Raw genomic sequence first — 19,232 nt, 5'->3', positions numbered from 1 at the left:
GAATAGTGGGTCAGTTTGATGGCGTATTTGAGTCTCCACTCAAATTTGTGGTGAATGGAAATGAAACAATTGCAGAGTGTGTCAGAGAGAAAACCTCACTGAATTACTACATGGGTGCGATGAAGTGAATTTAATCCGGCAAATGATTAAAAACTCTCCGCATCTCCCATCTTTTCCACCCATCATTCACGTCACATCTATGCTCCATGTATTTGAGAGAGATTTCACTATAACCACATATACTCTCCGATGAAAGCTCCATATTTGGTGAGAATTTGAGAGAGAGCAGCAAGGAGAGCAGCATTGGAGATGAAAATCATACATCAAGCTCAACATCGGAACTCGGTACATTTGCCACAATTCTTGTATGAAACAACTCTGGGATGTATGCTGGAGTCATGCGCATCAAGTGCGCCCCACCCGAGCTTTCACCCCTGACGGAATTGCCGCCACTTCGGCTGTGTCAACCCAACATCCTTTTGGCGGGGTAAGCAGCGCCGTATCCCTCTGACCACGTCGCACCAACACAATCATCCTATCGCGAATGTGCAAAAGAACCTAGTGGAGAGACAATCCGTGGACGATAGAGGGAAAATTGGGAATTTTCACTCAGTTCATCGCGAGACTCCCCATCGGTTTAATCGGGCATTCTCCACAGTAAAATAACTCAATTTATCACATCGCACTTTAAAAAGATCACACATCGTACTGAATTTGATTGTTCACTTTCTTCAAAAATTCCTATTGCAATTTCACACTGGAGCACTCTCCTGTTTAGCACCACCTGAAAGTGGTTCAGCCACAATAAAACGGATACTAAGAAAAAGGAAGAGCACCCTCCTAGAAATATCTCACGAGAACTGTTCCAAAAGTTGCTATTTATTTGGATGAGAGGAGAGAGAGAGACACACGCACTAACGTTGAATCAATTGATTGAACATTGCATGAGAATCTCATCAATTTCCGGATCTCATCCAAAAAGGGGTTGAATGTGGAAGATTGCCGAAAGGAGCATATTCACAAAATTGCCTGAGACACCCTCAAGCAATTGTTCTTATAGTGGATTTATCAGGTTTGACACACTCTACTTAAGGTGAATATATGAGTGGGTGAAGGTATAGTGATTTAGGTGAAAAGTATATGGATATTGGTGAATTTTGAATAAAAATATTTCACATATTTCTGACATTCACGTCGAATGAATGATGGATGGCAAGTGCGGAGATGACATACATTTGAAAAATCAACCGTACGATAAATAAATCTTTTCCACAGTGACTTTGCCGGCTGGTACGTTTATTTGATCCTCCACCCATCCATTCAGCAGTTGTCGGTGTCATATCGAGTTATCAAAAGTTTTTTTTTCACCAAGTGAACCAAAAGTGGTGAATGAATTTTCCATATCGGTGAGCTGTGACAAAAAAAAAGGTTTGCGTGTGTTTGTGGATGAAAACATCCTTTGAAATTTTTGTGCCAAAAAAAAAAGAAAAGAAATTGCACAGAGAGGCAATTAAAATTATATGTACCAGAAGCTCTGTTTTCCCCTTAGTGATTTTGTGGTTGATGATTAATATGAACGCATTTAATGCGATAGAGTAATATATCAGTTCTTTGTGGACGTGTGACCAAAAAGGCAACATCATAATTAAAACATAAATTATCTGCACACTTCAATAACAATAGTAATATTAATAAAATAATAGCACTGTAATTGCGAGAGCAACAGCCATACAAATGTACTGACCTGCTCAATATGACAAAAGTATCCGGTTGAAATTAATTGGAAAATAGAAACACATGCGTTCTAATATTGGATAACACTCACCCTTCTGTTATAGAAAAAGAAGCATACAGCATTACGATACAGAACCATCAATACATTCTACATAGATATAAGGTAAGCCCAGAGACTATATGGCAATAGAATCTGTCGATTTGTATCTCGTTATAATATTATTTACGGCTTTCACTGCTTTCGTTTCTGTTCAAATTAGAGGGGCTTCAAGTCAAGAAGAGGGGATCTAGAACAAATACTGGAATTTTTCTTATAGAATAAATTGCGATGAAACACAAGATAAATAATTTGCACAGTGTATACAATTGAATCATAACGAAGCTGCGGGGGCGCCCGGTGGGTCGAATAGCTTCAGGAAAAGGCACTTACTTCACATTTTGTACATCCATGTGTGAGACAGGTGGCAGAGAAAAGACTCGCATAATGAAATTTATTGCCACAAAGTTGATTGAGTGCTTTCACCTCTCATGATAATTCCCCTAAGCCTATGTGAAACAAAAGAAATCACTATTTGAACAATTTTATTGTCACTTCTTTATAATAGTAGGAGAAAAATTGCTATATTACTATTTATCCTTTAAAGATCTTTACATACTAGGAGCAATTTAATTAAAAAATGGATTTTTAAAGAAAATTTTTCATTTATTTTTAAAAAACTGCTTTTAACGAAAATTGCTTCTACTTTGTAGATGCCATAACTTGAGAAGAATTACTCCTATCATTATTTTATACATTTTATATACTCCCTCCGTTCCGAAATAAGTCGTACGTTTGGCGAAAAATTAGGGATTAAGGAGTGGTTTCAGAAAATGTTTTCGTTATTTGCAAATATCTTGTGTATGAACTTTCCTTCATGTTCAGGGATAATATGAGGATCCTATCACGATGGTAAGTTGAGGAATCGATATGTTGAAGTTGTCCATTTTTCGCGTTTTTTTTCAAAGAGCTCCGGTAGATAGTTAATTACTAAAAAATGGACTGTGATTAACATTACAGGCTAGAATTTGTTCTAAATTTTTAGTATGCACCAGTACAACTCAACAGTTATTACCGATATGACATTTTTTGTATCTCAAATTATGCAGAATGAGCAGTAAAAAGAACATCCTTTTTTATGTATTCGAATATCTGGATGCAAAATGGTGAGAGATAGGGACTTGGGACCTTCAGCGGACCCCCCATAAGTTGACCCTGGGATAATTTATATGTTTCTCTAAAACTTATCCAGAATTGAAGAAAAAAATCGCACGACGTGTTTTCGAGCAATCCCAAAAAACATGATTTTGGAGGGGAAGGCAAGGAGTGGGGGCAAAATAAAGGACATATTAATGTTCCCAGGGTCAACTTATGGGGGGTCCCCCGAAGGTCCCAAGTCAGTATCTCTCACCGTTCTGCACCTATTTTAGATTGGAAATAAAACGCCAAAAAAATAATATATTTTTAAGACAATCGTTCCTCAACATACCATCAAGACTGGACCCCAATTTTAGTTCTGGACATTAGCAATAGTTCCTTACAAGAGATAATTGTTGATACATAAAACATTTACCAACAAACTTTACCTTAATCGCATTTTTTCCCAAACGTATGACTTATTTCGGAACAAGAATTTTTCCCAAACGTACGACTTATTTCGGAACGGAGGGAGTATTATTTTAGAAAAAGAGTAAAAGGTATGACAATAATTATTAGTAAAAGTTTTCAGTAAATTAGGGATTAAATTAAATACATTCAGTAAATTAAAGAGTATATAATTCCATAAAATTTTAGTAATTTTTCGAAAATACTAATGAATGAATAATATTAGGTGAGATTCTTAACAATCTCACCTACTATAATCCTAACAAAATTTCATGTCGTCCGATCGACCTCAAACTTGGCCAAAATGTGTTTCAGCACTTCCTGATCACGAATATATATGTGGCTATTTTACGTTCCCGGCCGGCCGGCTGGCCGGCCGGCCGGCCGGCCGGCCGGCCGCTCTTTGGAGCTTAATAGCTCCTAAACTAAAAAAGATATCGACTTGCGGTTTTCGGCAAAGGTTATATATCGGGTGAAAATTGCAACTTGGTGCATTGACCCCCCACCCCCCACCCCTCCTTCCGCCATTTTGAAGACCACCCTTTTTTTGTTTTCTCAATAGCTCAGCCCCTATGGCATCGAGCGGGCTCAAATTTTAGTATGTTATAGCTGGGCCTTAGGGCTTTCCATCAATACCAAACTTAAGGTCCCCCGACCCCCCTGACCCGAGCTATAAGGGTCCAAAAAATATTTCTTAAAATTGCCATAACTCCGGTTATAATTGTCAGAATTTAAAAAGTGAGGGCTTTTTGGAAAGCTCTCGTGAAATGCCACTTCCCCTTCTAACATCGCAAGTTCATAAAACCACCGCTAGGGGCGCTATTATTAAAAAGAAAATTTTTAAATCTTAAAAGTTAAATAACTCAAAAATTCCATTGTGCATCGGGCTGAAATTTTAGTATGTTGTAGCCGTTGATTATACCTATCAAACAAAAAAAACCTTAAGTCGATCCATAACCCCTGACCCGAGCTATAAGGGGTCAAAGTTCGAACATTGACCGGCCTCTATCTCCGGTTCTAACTAACATAGCGACCTAAATTTTACCTTTTTGGTTTCGTCTCGATGAGCACTTTCAGATGGAAGTTCAAAAAGTCACCACAGGTGGCGCTGTGATAGCGTCAAAATTCATCGAAATTCAAAGTCACTTTTCTCAAAAACGGCATTGTGCAAGTTAATGAAATTTTAGTATGTTGTAGTCCAGTCTAGGACGTTTCCAAAATGGTGCAAATGCGCGCTGTGGTTAAAACAGAACCGGAGATATGAGGGGTCAAAGTTCACAAAATTCAAAAAATCATATCTCCGGTTCTATGTGACCGATTTTGATGAATGAGGGCTTAAACGAAAGATCTCACCAAATGCTACAACTTTCTAAAATATTTGAACTTCGTGGGACCAACACCAGGGGCGCCACAGTCGAAAAACCAATTTCAATATCACATAACCTCAATTATCTCGACTGTCGCTGAACCGATTTTGATGATTACTTCGACATAATTGTAGAGGACATTTGTCTCTACATTTCGTCCATACATCATTTTCCACTCAGACTACGCTATCACTCCGATTTTGCCGTTTAAGTGTGAAAAAATTGATTTTTCCCATATTAACGCTTTGAAATCACTCAGATGCCAATTTGACTGCCTCTACTCCACCAAGACACTTAAAATAGGGTTTTAAATGAAGAGTCTCACAAAATACAACAATTCTTTGATATAGTTGAAGTTCAACAAATGACTACTTGGGGCACTCTGGATGAAAAAAACGAGTTAAGAAACAAAAAACCTCGCTTATCTTGGCTTCTGAGTAATCGATGAGATCATGTTCTATAGAAAAATTATAGAGTACATTCTGGTCTACATTTCACCCATATATCACTTTTGTGCCAGTTCATCCCAATCCTTGATATTTTGGTTTAAATACAAAATTTGTATAATTTCACGAATTTGATTCAAGATAACTGAATGGCGACTCACAATTTCAGCTCTAAATCGAATTTGCATGCACTCCGAGTTAGCTCACGTTAAGAATCTCACCTACATAAGCCGGTTAGGATTATCTGTCCCTTTAAGCTTACGAAGGGTGTATTAGGTGAGATTCTTAACAATCTCACCTACTATAATCCTAACAAAATTTCATGTCGTCCGATCGACCTCAAATTTGGCCAAAATGTGTTTCAGCACTTCCTGATCACGAATATATATGTGGCTAATTTACGTTCCCGGCCGGCCGGCCGCTCTTTGGAGCTTAATAGCTCCTAAACTAAAAAAGATATCGACTTGCGGTTTTCGGCAAAGGTTATATATCGGGTGAAAATTGCAACTTGGTGCATTGGCCCCCCACCCCCCACCCCTCCTTCCGCCATTTTGAAGACCCCCCTTTTTTTGTTTTCTCAATAGCTCCGCCCCTATGGCATCGAGCGGGCTCAAATTTTAGTATGTTATAGCTGGGCCTTAGAGCTTTCCATCAATACCAAACTTAAGGTGCCCTGACCCCCCAGACCCGAGCTATAAGGGTCCAAAAAAAATTTCTTAAAATGGCCATAACTCCGGTTCTAATTGTCAGAATTTAAAAAGTGAGGGCTTTTTGGAAAGCTCTCGTGAAATACCACTTCCCCTTCTAACATCGCAAGTTCATAAAACCACCGCTAGGGGCGCTATTATTAAAAAGAAAATTTTTAAATCTTATAAGTTAAATAACTCAAAAATTCCATTGTGCATCGGGCTGAAATTTTAGTATGTTGTAGCCGTTGATTATACCTATCAAACAAAAAAAAACCTTAAGTCGATCCATAACCCCTGACCCGAGCTATAAGGGGTCAAAGTTCGAACATTGACCGGCCTCTATCTCCGGTTTTAATTAACATAGCGACCTAAATTTTACCTTTTTGGTTTCGTCTCGATGAGCACTTTCAGATGGAAGTTCAAAAAGTCACCACAGGTGGCGCTGTGATAGCGTCAAAATTCATCGAAATTCAAAGTCACTTTTCTCAAAAACGGCATTGTGCAAGTTAATGAAATTTTAGTATGTTATAGTCCAGTCTAGGACGTTTCCAAAATGGTGCGTATGCGCGCTGTGGTTTCAATAGAACCGGAGATATGAGGGGTCAAAGTTCACAAAATTCAAAAAATCATATCTCCGGTTCTATGTGACCGATTTTGATGAATGAGGGCTTAAACGAAAGATCTCACCAAATGCTACAACTTTCTAGAACATTTGAACTTTGTGGAAACAACACCAGGGGCGCCACAGTCGAAAAACCAATTTCAATATCACATAACCTCAATTATCTCGACTGTCGCTGAACCAATTTTGATGATTACTTCGACATAATTGTAGAGCACATTTGTCTCTACATTTCGTCCATACATCATTTTCCACTCAGACTACGCTATCACTTCGATTTTGCCGTTTAAGTGTGAAAAAATTGATTTTTCCCATAATAACGCTTTGAAATCACTCAGATGCCAATTTGACTGCCTCTACTCCAGCAAGACACTTAAAATAGGGTTTTAAATGGAAAGTCCCACAAAATACAACAATTCCTTGATATAGTTGAAGTTCAACAAATGACTACTTGGGGAACTCTGGATGAAAAAACGATTTAAGAAACAAAAAACCTCGCTTATCTTGGCTTCTGAGTAATCGATGAGATCATGTTCTATGGGAAAATTATAGAGAACATTCTGGTCTACATTTCACCCATATAACACTTTTCTGTCAGTTCATCCAAATCCTTGATATTTTGGTTTAAATACAAAATTTGTATAATTTCACGAATTTGATTCAAGATAACTGAATGGCGTCTCCCAACTTCAGCTCCAAATCGAATTTGCATGCACTCCGAGTTAGCTCACGTTAAGAATCTCACCTACATAAGCCGGTTAGGATTATCTGTCCCTTTTTAGCTATACACAGAAAAAAATTATTCATAAAATTGTTCGTGAATATTTGTCAATTCTTACTGGGGACTTACTAAATGCACGTAAATAGTATTACTCAGTAAAAAGTTTGTAAATGTTTGTACTTTTCACAATTGTTCGTAACATAATCATTTGACGAGCATTTTATGTTCTTTTGCAAAGATTTGTTCTTAGATTTTGGTTTATGTGGCAAAAATTTACGAATAAGTGATAAAATTTTACGAATAAATTTTCTATGTGTTTACGAATATTCCACAAACATTTACTAACAATTTTACGAAGTATTTTTTTCGGTGTAGTAAAAATATTAACTATTGTAGTTTTTAGACTTAAGCCAAATATCAAGGTTTTGCTTTAATAAAGTTGGAATAATTATAAAAAAGAAATATTTATGAAAACATAATCAATAATGCGAGAATTAAAAAAACATATTTGAATTCAAAAATTTACTATATAGTAAATAACTGGAGACTTGCTAAAATATCCTAGATTCTTATAATTTTTTACTTTGGGATATTTTTCCACAGTAGTCAGAAAAAATATATTTTCTCTAGTGATTACCGGTCCTTATAGGGATTTTAAATTTCGGATATGATCAATAAAGTATTTTTTTCTTTAATTTGTAGATAATTGTTTCTGGAATTGGTTAATTGAGCATTAAAAAATGTTATTTTAAAATTCAGCTGATCGTTAAGAATTTTAATATAATAACTCTATTTAAAATGACTCTATTTCAAATGTCACAAATTGAAAATTTTAAAATTCAGTATCTTCCAAGAATAAAGAGACCAAGGCTGTGAATTTTTACTACAGATAGTCCTCATAAATTCTCAAAATGTGGACATTTTTCTAAGTTTCTAACAAGGAGTATAAAAATGAAATTGTGAAATTTTGAGTCCTTTTTTATAAAAAAACATTCCGTGCTGAGAAAACAATATTAATATTAATACTAATTAAAAGAAAAAAGAATTATAAAATTCATATTTTTTATTTAATAGTAAAATTTATTTGAGTGTTTTGATTGACTTGAGCTCTGATATAGAATACCTCTATATATTATTTTGTTTAAACTGGATTTCGTCAATGTTGAACATTTTCGAATGATTTTTTATTAATCAACTAAAATAATCTATTTAGGGGAAAGCTCACTAAATTCGGATGTCACAAGCTTCGAACAATTTAATTTTTATCTATGTTCCTTATGGATTTCACCCATAGTTCTTTTCTGAAAATTTGAGACATTGGACTAGCTATTAAAATACAATAGTACAATAGGCCAAATTAATTTAAAAAACATTGAAAAGAATGAATTGTTCGAAGCTTAAATCGTTTAGCTTTCCCTAGTATTTTATGGACCCCTATTTTTGCTTTATAAAATCATTGAATTTTATCTAATAGACCTAGAGATATGACATTTTGAATTTCGTAAGTCTTTATTCATTGAAATAGCTTCATGAGTTTTTTCTTAATATTTCCCGCCAATTCGACAAAATCGTAAAATTTAGAAGTGTTGATGCATTCCTTTACTTTCGTCTATGCATCTTCAAAAATACTTCAAATTAACTTCTGCAATGTTCAAGGTATATTTTTAGATATTTTGTTTATCTATTTAAGTAATAAAAAACATGGAGCTCTTTTGACCTTATAATTAGGAGAACCCCCTTCGCTCTTTAAGGACGAGTGGAAAACGGATATCCCAAAAACAAAAAGCATTTTTTGATTTTTTTTGTTTTTGGGACACCGATGTACTACTTGTCCTTAAAGGATTAATCTGTCCTGCCCTCCCCTAATTTTGCATACTCGTAATGTCTATAGAAGAAGAAATTAAATTTTGAAAAATTTTTATACTTTACGGATATTGGACATTTAAAGATTTTTTTCTGTCTTTCTTTGGTTTGGTTCTAGATGGTTTGAGGGTTCTAGTATTTTTTCAGACCCGGCTTTAGACTTGAAATTTTCCAAGTATAAAATATGGGTATTTGAAATGGTAAAAGGGTTGCTAGACATTACACCAAATTGGAAATTTCTAGCGATTTTAGAGGTATTTTATAGTTGAGTCCATATCTTAATGAAGTTTTGTTCATGCATAATAAACAAAAAATTTGCATAATTCACCATTATTGACAAACAAACTCAATATCCATTTCTGAATTCTGTATTGTCCTCTGAATTGTTGTTTTTAAATATTTTTTGTGATTTTTTGTTTTTTTTTTTAATTATTTGTATTGTTAAAAGGCAGTTTTTATGCATGATTAAATTAAAATAAAAAAACACCTGGATTTTATTTTTTTGATTTATTGCGCTAAAATTGATGTGGCAATTCTATGTGATTTTGAAAAATCATTTTTATAGCTCATTTGAAAATAAAATATTTAATCACAACGTTAAAATTGTACAATTATGATTTAATATTAATTAATTTTAATACTTTTTATTTTATTGCTTTTAATATTTTATTATTTTATTATTCTCTTCCTATTGTCAATGTTGACTATTTAAATTAATTACATATGACATATTATTTGACATTCAAAAATTTAAATTATTTCCTGCAATTGATAATAGTTTTAAGGATGCAGTATAGAATATTACACTATTAAAGTATCAATGATAAAATATACGAGACAGTTTTCCACCTTACCACCCATTTTACGTGGAACAAATACACACTATCGCGTCCATAATCCTGACACTTTTATTAAAATCTCAGTATAATTCAATATTCTACACCGACATCTGCTACCTCAAGCATGAATAAGAACAGTAGAAGAGAAAAATCATTTCTTGTACATTATTTTTCGTTATCTGAGGCAACTTTGGCTTGCCATTTAAAGTATATCTGGAGAAAATTCATGGAGAACATTTTCCATATTTCTTGAAGATTCTGGTTTGTCTCGTCTCTCACCTTTCTTTCGATTAATTATGGTTTACGGCGTGTTTACATAATGCTCCATTGTGTATATAGCGTAATTCCATAACGTGTGCGTGTTTGTATACATAGATTGAGGGTAGGTTTGAAAAAGCAGCGTTAACCGTATATGAAGCAGCTGCTTAGAAACCATCCAGTCTTTCTTTGTTCCGTTTTGAATTTCATTTTGGGTGAATTTCTCCCTCATCTCCATCTACCGTAGCACTCCGCAACACAGTTAGGAAAATGTATGTTCCGGTTTTTCTTCTTTGTTTATTTCTTTATTCCATTTTTATTGGATATTTGTTTGCTTGATTTTGCCCCATTTTAGCACCCAACATAGTTGTGAAGTTGACTTTGTTAAGGGCGGAAATATGTATGACTCTTTGGTTTCCGTGTATGGTATGAGCTTTTGGGGAATGCAGGAGGAGAGAGAGTACTTTATTCTTGATGCTGTGGACATCCATAATATACATTCTTACTGCGTTGGTTTTTGTGATTTCTTATGTACTTTCTCGTCTTATGCCATTACACTATGGGGATTGTATTATGTATGTTTGGGTCCTCATAGCAAAATCCAATTCCACCCAGCAAAAGTCCAATTCCATGCGAATGGGTGAAAAGAGATAACGAGAGAACGAAGGAAAAGTTTTATCGGTTTTGTTCCAATGATGAAATTAATTAGGAATTGATTTTCTCGTTATATAATTTGGATCAGTTGTAACTCTTTGTACTAATTTGTATTTTGATTCCAATAAAATTAAATTCTAGCATTTTCTGGAGTTGTATAGTAATTGCTTAAGCTCCATACCCCTCGTTAGTGTTTTCCAGACAATATACCCGTCTGCATATACTTGTATTATGCAGTCTAATACTCTTAAAATAAGTGACGTGAAATGGTCTTCTGGAACATTTAACCGAAAGGATGATTAAATCCCAAATTTCACTCTAAAGTTTTATTAAAATTCAATCTTAAATGTTGAATTTACATATATATAGTATCATTCACGCAAATAATAAATGAGAGCATTCGTATATAATCAGTTGAGTTTTACAATATCATCGTATATTAAATTATGAGAGCAGAGTTTAAAATTCGCTGATTTAGGGTAAGTGTGCCAAATTTCGGCCAGCTTCAAATTTCGGCCACTTTGAGTATAACTTCGGTCAAGGAAGTAAATTCATTAAAATTGTGGAATTCATCTTCGAATAGTTAATGAAATTATAATTTTTTATCCTTTTAGAACCTAATAAAACAAAAATCGCTAAAACATTGATACAGTTTGAATTAATCAAAAATGATGTTACAGAAATTCGGTGTGGAAAGTGCCTTACAAAAAATGTGACAGATCGTTTGTGTTTCTAACAGCTTTATGGTTTGTGGTGAAGCACAAATGATTTTCCTCCGAGGTTTTTATTAAAAATTATGTTCATTAAAGATTGTTTTGTTTTAGCGTACCCTTCTTAAAATTCCAAGTAAAATTTCCCAGTTGAATCAAGTATTTCGTGTAAGAAATATACATTTTATGAGCTTCGTTTTAGTGAGGTACTGTTTGCTAATTCGGCCACATCTCTTGTTTTCTTAAATTTCTTATATATTTTAGTTTTTTTTCAATTTATGGTTATAAAATGTCTAAGGAAATAAAAATGCATCGTCTCTATGAAAACAGCGATGTGGACAAGGCTTTGGAAAACTTCAGGAAGGGCAAGTCGCTACAAGAATCTCCACGTAAATTTGAGGAATCAAGGTGGCTCCCTAAATCTTCGGGGCTTCAGATTAAATTTAATGGAAGATCTCAGGGCTTGTGGATCATATAAATGTATTAAGTTACATATTAAATTCATTCCGAATGACGCTTTGAAATTTTCTATCTGTTCTTTTACATAACATGGCCACAAACAAGGCGGCCGAAATTCCATTCAATGTGGCCGGAATATTACTCACAGCAATGCTTACATTTATTTTTTTTTTCATTATGTTATGAATTTATTTAAAGAAAACCAAGATGATTAAATACTTTACAAAACTCAAAAGAACACCTCTGAAAAATAAGTAACAAGAAATTTCAAAATGTTATCAAAATATTAGATTTGAAATTTAGTACTTTGGTGCTATTTGCAACTATGCCGAAATTCGGCACTCTTACCCTAATATAAAATCTCTCTTTACGTTATTAATAGATGAATCATGATTGTTTTGATTCGTCAATTTCCATTATATACGTTTTCAGTAATCGTGGAGAGTTCAATGATATTTGTCTTTTTACTATGAGTTTTTTATATTCATTATTAGCATATCATAAATTAGGTGATACAGTAATATCGAATACAATATTTTTAATAAAAGAGTGCAACATCATCAATACAATGTCCTTCATATTAACTGATTCACGTAGAAAAATGAAAGATTTTCACCAAAAATCATTTATTCTTATTTCAAATAAAAGATGAATAAGAAACTGAAAATATTTTTAGTAATTTTATTTAATTCCAATTTGCAGTATTATTGCAGGAGATATTTTCCAAAAGATGATAAATTAATTTCAATATTTTCAATTTTGTGGGAAAACTAACAGAAAATCTGGTATTCAATTCGTTGATCATACTCAGTCATACAGAACGAAAAAGTTCTTTTGTGCTTTCATCTTATTTTCCAATTCAAATTTACCACAAGAAAGCGAACGTTTCTCCGTTTAAAATCCATATTTATTCAAATAAAAGAATTATTTGAGAAATTGAGCGATAAGAAGGAAAATTGGAGTTTCAAAGAAAGGAGTAAAATGTGCCACACGTTTTTATTCATCAATACTGTGAAATTTATTCAAAAAAAAACAAGAGTGCACGCTCTGTTCTGGTACTTTGACAAATTGCCCATTATTTAAATTCTATCGTGAGATGAAATATAAGGCTCTTATTGATGAAAAATTCTCATGAAAAAATGACTGGAATTGATTGAAGTTTTCATTTAATTGAATAAATTCTTCATTCAATTTATTAATTCTGCTAGATCTATTTGTATCCACTTAAGTGTTCTTCTTTATTTCCCTTTCAACCGCATAAATATCAGATTGAGATGAATTTAAAAAGACATCAAAAATTTGTCGTGAATGCCTTTTCCATAATAATATTTTATGTTTCTAGAATGATTTCTCTTCCAATATATCTAAAGCAATTTTATTGTGCAAATTGAAGAGTATTTTATGGAAAAATCTTTTGAGATATACAAGACAGGTGAATAAAAGCAAAAGACATCAATTTCACATTAATTCCACACCCATATGTAAATCCATTTCCTCTGACAGAGAAAGTGTGCAACGTGGCTAGAAGATATGTATTTATAGATAGAATACTTCTCAGCACTTGTCCTTGTCATGCAGAATTTTGATAAGAGAAATGGGAAAGAAATGAGAATAAAACTTGTCGATTATCATATTTCTATGCATTTGTGACGTTCTACGGTGCTTTCAGTAGTTTTTACGTGTCCTCTTATATTATTCGATATTAAACTTTATGTTAGAAAATCGGAGGTCAAGTAAAAAATACTTCGCGAAATGCTGAAATTTGACTTTATTTTAGACGTTGATGCTATGCACTGAAAATTTTTTGCACATTAACTATTTTGATGAAGGTGAACTATCCTTAACCTCAAGCCTCAATTCAGTCATTCCAAAAGTCGGCCACAATAGATTCTTGAAGTTGATCAGTGAAATTATGGCACTTACTCTAATAGAAAAGCATCAATAGCATTATAGAAGTACTTTAGAATGTTACAAGACAAGCTTCACAGCAATTAACCAGAGGCAACAGACATGAGGAACCTTAAGTTGCCGAAAGAGAAACCTTAGTATTGAAGAGAGCGAAAAAACATTTTAAATTAAACCGAATTAAACATTTTCAAGACATTTTAAGTCATCTTTATAAGAGAGATACGAATATATATCTATTGAAAATTTTCGGTACCATTTGGAACGTGAAATTTTAATATATTTCTTTATAGGAAAAGGTAAATTGCAGAAAAAACGACACATTACGTACATTTTATTACAAACATTAAATAAATATCAACATTTTAAAAAGTATCAAAAGGGGTTGTCTGTCGAAGAAATGCTTCTCCAACCCTAATTCAAAAGTACTTTAGGAGAAAGTGCCCTAGCTTCGTATTTACTGAATTCTTCTTATATATTTCTCAATAAATGTGACTCAACGCACTTATATTTTATAAACTAGGGGAAAGTGCTCAGTTTTTAAAATAATATATTGCGGAGTCATATTTATTCAAAAACATTGGAAAAATTTAGTCATTACGAATTTTGGGATCATACGAAGCATGGGCACTTTCCCCTATCTCTGAATAAAGTTTACAATTATATACATAAGGCTTTACATATTGCAACTTGAAAAGAAAACCTCATAAAAAAAGTCAAATTACTTTTACGTTAGTTTTTCATAAAACCTTTCCTTAAGTGGTCGACATAAGACCCTTACCTTATAAGTAAGGCTTTGAAGCTTCGGATAATGGAAGTTTCGTACCACTCAATTTTTTTTTTTAATATTTCCTTCTGAATTTTAGCTATGAACCTTTTTGAGAAATGTTACTTATAGAAATAGTTATTGAAATATATTTTGACATAGGGCAAATTCATTAAATAGGGGAATGTTGGCATGGTTCGCACGGAGTGAACCTTCAAACGATGCGAATTTTCTCTTTGTTTGAAAAGAGCTAGTTCGTAATTTCTTAGCCATAAGATAGATAATTATTAAGTTCATGAGACGAGATGAGAAATAGTAAGTTAGCTCTTTGCAAACAGAGAGAAAATTCGCATCGTTTGAAGGTTCACTCTGTGCGAATCATACCTACATTCCCCTAATAGGAAATATCAAGTGGTACGAAACTTCCATCATTCGTAGCTTCAAAGCTTTTCCCTAGACTGGTTCAGTGCATTATCTAACTGTTAAGGGTTGAATCATCATAGAGAAGTTTTGGGCAATTTATCGTAACCATGATTTTAGAAAATATCGTTTTTTTATGGATGTTTATTTAAGAAATTATAGCATTATACATTGTCGAACAGCGAATATACAATCTAAACTATTAAATGATAAGGCTAAACTTTATTTTCTGTGTTAAACTACAGTGAACTAACTTTTAATTTAATTTTTATTAGTTTAATTTATATCTTGCATAATAAATCTAAAGTTTGCCGAAGAAGTTATTAGTTTAATATAGTACTAGGGAGGTAAGCATAGATACCCATTAATAATGAGAGAGAATGGTCGTTTAATGTTGGGTCGAGTGATGTTTAAAAAGGCAGTAATTGGCTATTAAACACATTTTATGGCATGGAGGGTGGACAAATGAATTAATAATAACGCGATTCACGAAATGAGACGAGCGTGAAATAATTGTTCATTTTCAAACATCCCCCTTTTCCCATGGAACAATATCAAATGAGGCTACCATTTAACAGCACAAATCATTCACACGGGTATTTTGTGTGGGGTCACACAGATATGACTGATATATTTCTCTTGAGAAACTATATTCAATTTATTTTATGCTTGAATGAAGACGAGACATTGAACGTTCTTTCCATTCTTAATCATTTTCATTTTCCGACTTTCTTCACTTTCCACGACACTCTAATACCAAGCAATTTTTCCCACCCAAGCAGCACAGAAGTAAGTTATAGTGGGAAATACCCCCTAGAGGTATAAAGTTGATCATTTTGTTCATCTTGTACTTTTCAAAACGCTTCAACTTGGTGCATATAGATGGTGAGAGAACTATAGTTCTGTCCTTTCAAATATAGTATTATACTGATCTCATACTTGGGAGTGCTATTAATATAATCTACAGTGAGTGGCTACAAATATGAATACGCTTTTTTTCTGCCGCCGCTGTATATTCTTAAAATTGTTAATTAAAACTTAAAACACCACATCCCGTCTAAAACACGGTTTACGTGTTAAGACTTTACTTAACACCTAGACATAAAAAAAAATTAAGAGCTTAACATTAAGATTTGAACAGTAAATCTTATTTTCGGAGGTTTCTTTCACGTACTACATAAATGATAGGTGAATGAAATTGTCTCATACACTGAGAGAAATCCGAAAAAGTTAAAATAACATTCCGGAAATGTTAATTTTACCCTGCATTATTGATCCGAAATCGGTGTAAATATTATGTTTTTAGGTGAATTAGGGGTTAAAGTTACCCTTTTTCATTGTTTTTATCTTAAAAGGGTGTAAAATTAACATTAAAAAATGTTGATATATTTTTAAACCTAAAAAGTGTCAAAGTTATGAGGAATAAAAGTTATTCGAACCCCCGTTTTTTCTCAGTGTACACCTCTTGTTCTTACTTATGAATATTAAAAACAGTTACAAGAGCAGTGTAATGTGTTATTTAACCTGCAATAATTCCTTAATATTTAAGATAAGCAATAAGCATCGTGTGAGAAAATAGTTTCCCGGAAAATACCCACGAATATTAAATAAAAACTCAAGTTTAAAGTATGCAATTTGTTTTATGTTATCACTGTACTTTTCTCCATACATACCACAACGTCGCATAATTCATATTACTGAAATAACTAAAAATCATTGCATAAATATGGAAATAAAAAAGTGTCATGGAAAATATATAATGTTGTTAGTGACAGCTGAGCAATAGCATTTCTAGTTCCGATGGTCTTCGTTACAAATGCAAAACTGTTCTTCACGTATAGGAAAGAGTATATTCTATGAAAACTTTGTAAAAGTTGATATGACAGAAAGGGCTTAATTTAAGCTTTAATTCATGCCTCACTTGTCAAGCGAGATTGTTCGTCAAATGCTTACCATCGTCATCAAAAGCTTGTCGTTTTTCCAAATTTTTGCATGTTTATCACAATCAAAAATAAACCATATTTTTAAGTTTGCGTACTACAATTATAAAATATAAAAACTTATGAAGAAGATCATTCGATGAATTTTCCGTATCAACTAATGATTTTAGGAGAATATAAGTTTGCTACAGATATGGTGTATAAATCATATTCAATGTTACAAGTTCGATATCTCTAACCGTTTATTCTATAGATCAGTATATGGATGATAAAATATAGGGGAATGTAGGCATGTTTCGGACACAGTGAACCTTCAAACGATGCGATTTTCTTTTTGGTTGCAAAGAGCTAGGTTGCCATTTCTTCTTATTCATAATATAGATAATTTTTAACCTCATTAGACGAGATGAAAAATGATAGCTATTTGCAAACAAAGAGAAAATTTGAATATTTTTAAAGTTTACTGTGTTCGAATCATGGCTGCATTCCACTAATTGGAAAAATAGTAAATTAGGTATTTTAAAACTTCAATTTGTAAACTACCGGTTGGATTCTAAGACTGGAAGGATTGAGAGAGAATGCTCCTAAGGCAACTTATCACCCAGCTAGATTCCCCCAAGAGATTCATGTCCACAGGTCCTTCTTCTCTGACGTTCTAGACCGGACTGACTCTCTCGGCTCTCCAACAGATACAGTCACTGAGAAAAATGGGGGTGCGATTAACTTTTTTTCCTCATAATTTTAACACCTTTTAGGTGTAAAAATATATCAACATTTTTTATTGTTAATTTTACGCTTTTTTAAGGGTAAAATTAACACGAAAAAGGGTAACTTTAACCCCTAATACACCTAAAAAGAATAATATTTACACCGATTTCGGATCAATACTGCAGGGTAAGATAAACATTTCCGGAATGTTATTTTAACTTTTTCGGATTTCTCTCAGTGGTAATAAATACCCAGAAGGCAATTACAGGCTTAGAAGCGGCCCTAGTACGGATTTAAATAGTAACAGTTATAACAGCCAGGATTTTTGTAATTTTTACAATTCATTAGCAATAAGTTTACAAATTTAATATAATAATGTCAAAATTAGACCTTAACTTAAATCGACTAAATTTACGCTGTCACGAGTTCATGTATGAAAAAAAATCATCAAAATCAATTATGAAGAAACGCAGAAAATATGGGAAAATTCATATCGCATATTGCAATAGAAGTGGTATAACATGATTGCAAGCATTTTGCTATATAATTCTTGTATCTGATAGCAATTTTTTTAGTTTTTGATAACTTTTATTCCATAATTGAATTTGTTTCTAAAATTTTGAAGAAATTACTTGTTTTACGCTACAATTATTTAAATGGAACTTTTGTGCACTATTTTAAAATTTGATAAAAAATTTGTTGATCAGTATCCTAAGCTCAATTCGAAATTAGATGGAAAGTTAATCGCATTAACGTTTTTTTGTTTATTACTTTGTAGAACAAAACATATAATAGGGCTCTTAAATTCGAACATTTGGGAAGGTGATAAATGGATGACAATTCTCACTTTTAATTCGAACTTTTGGTTTGTGTTTTTTCATAAATCTTTGTGGTGATGTATTGTTTGTTTTTTTAAATTTTATTTATAGAAGAAAATAATGTGTATAATTATGCAGGAATCAGCAGAGAAATGTGGCTCTCAACTCAAAAAAAAAAAAAACGATTTTTGACATACCTTTATGTTTCACATTTTGAATTCAACCGTTCGATGCTCGAATTTGTGAAATTCAGATTTGAGATACTCAACCTACTCTACTGTGCGTCAAAGCCCATTCTTATTTTAATACATACTCGAGTTTAGCAATGAAATTTATAAAAATGTTACGAAATGCTCTGAAGCTAAATAAAAATGATTAGACATAAATTTTAAAAAATGCAATTTTGAGTGGAAAATTAAATCGATCTTTTTTAAAAGTTTGTTTAAAAGGAGCTGTGCGCGTTTTAACACGACTCTGCGAATTACGTCACATATCAATCTTTATTTCATATTTATGAGTACCCCAATCTTTTCTTGTTTTCATTCGCTACTGATTGTTTTTCCTGTGAAGAAAAAGAATTGATTTCTGAAGGAGAAATTCAATGATACTAGTGAAGCGTAAAAGTAATAAGACAATATTGAGTTTATAATACTTCAGCACTTTTTAAGCCT

General features: G+C 32.9%; 1 protein-coding gene across 1 annotated transcript in view; it reads left to right on the top strand.

The window, feature by feature from the left end:
* Positions 1-641: 641 nt before the first annotated feature.
* LOC129799963 (TWiK family of potassium channels protein 18) overlaps positions 642-19,232 on the top strand; it is a 191,991-nt gene continuing 173,400 nt past the window's right edge. The window contains exon 1 of the mRNA XM_055844285.1: positions 642-1,897. The gene's annotated coding sequence lies outside the window, so the exon portion shown is untranslated. The remainder of the gene's footprint in view (positions 1,898-19,232) is intronic.

This window comes from Phlebotomus papatasi, chromosome 1 (genome assembly GCF_024763615.1).
Source record: "Phlebotomus papatasi isolate M1 chromosome 1, Ppap_2.1, whole genome shotgun sequence".
In the NCBI taxonomy this organism is placed as follows: domain Eukaryota; kingdom Metazoa; phylum Arthropoda; class Insecta; order Diptera; family Psychodidae; genus Phlebotomus; species Phlebotomus papatasi.
This window is presented reverse-complemented; position numbering and strand designations above follow the sequence as displayed.